This window comes from Brassica oleracea, chromosome C1, assembly GCF_000695525.1.
Source record: "Brassica oleracea var. oleracea cultivar TO1000 chromosome C1, BOL, whole genome shotgun sequence".
Classification (NCBI taxonomy): domain Eukaryota; kingdom Viridiplantae; phylum Streptophyta; class Magnoliopsida; order Brassicales; family Brassicaceae; genus Brassica; species Brassica oleracea.
Window position 1 is genome coordinate 31,315,436 of NC_027748.1, and position 1,161 is coordinate 31,316,596.

At 37.6% G+C, this 1,161-nt stretch overlaps 1 pseudogene; it reads right to left on the minus strand.

Annotated features, from left to right (window-relative positions):
- The window catches only part of LOC106300340, a 14,798-nt pseudogene extending 13,750 nt beyond the window's left edge, over positions 1-1,048 (minus strand).
- Positions 1,049-1,161: the final 113 nt, after the last annotated feature.

Here is a 1,161-nt window from a genome sequence, read left to right on the forward strand (position 1 = left end):
AGCGAATCTGAACCCTAATGAAGGGCTGAGTGATAGGTTTCGTAGGATCGAAGGCAAGAACCTTAACCTCACCTAGCATTTCCCCTAGAGTCATGAGAGCAGCCTCAGTGTAGTAGTTGACTGGGATTTTGCTTATCTGGACCCAAAGGGGGATGTACTGAAGATAGTCATCTGGTGGGTTCTCCACCCATCTTTCCAAGACAATCGCCCACTCATTGAAAGTTTGGACCCCTTTCTCTAGCACATCTATCAGATCATGTTCATTTTTAAAGATGAACTGGAACTTTTCTTCCGACAACGCTACCCCCCTAACTCGACCTTCCTTCTGCCACTTCCTTGGCATAGTGAGAATTAACCCAGAGATTTTTTGACATTCTGGATTGAGAGTCCTCCCGATGAGACTTAGCGCATTTTCTTCTGTAGAACTAAAACCAGGGAGCTCCGGCATGACAAACAGAACTTCCTCTTCCTCTTCTTCCAGTGATAGAGCCATAAGAGCCCTATCCATAGCTGCAGACATCTTGAATTTTGCCTTTAATCTTCTCCGATCTCCTATTCAGATTTAAAGATCAACTACCCAGTCTTCAACACTCAAGAACAAAGCCGGTAGAAACACTTTGATTATTATACCAAGAAAGCACAATATAGAAATAAACCAATGAAGTGGCTCTTTTGTTATAGAAAACGTGTTGTAACTACTTTGCCCAACCCCAAAAGCACTAAAAATACATGAATCAATGAAAAGAACTTGAGCCCACTCACGGGGTCCTAAAGAGCAACTTTTTCTCGCTCTACTCTCACCAACTCTGGTGCTACCCAAGTTGTGTTTTTTTTAATTTTAATTTATGATTCTAAGTGTAATTGTGTGTAATTTAATGTTATTTTTGTTGCATGTTTATGAATGCAAGAATCTTCCTGTTTGACTTTTTTATAATGAATCTGTCTTGTTCATAACGACTTTGTAGACTCGACGCGGCGTATATCTTCTCTATTAAAAGAGAAGTACCATTTTTATCTACTATTTAGAAGTCTACTAGGACCATTTCATTAATCACATAATATGATATAATAATTAATAGGAATATTAATAATAAATTAATTTTAACTATAGATTTGAATTTTATTTTCAGTTATAACAAAATCTGTTGAGAAAAATCTAAC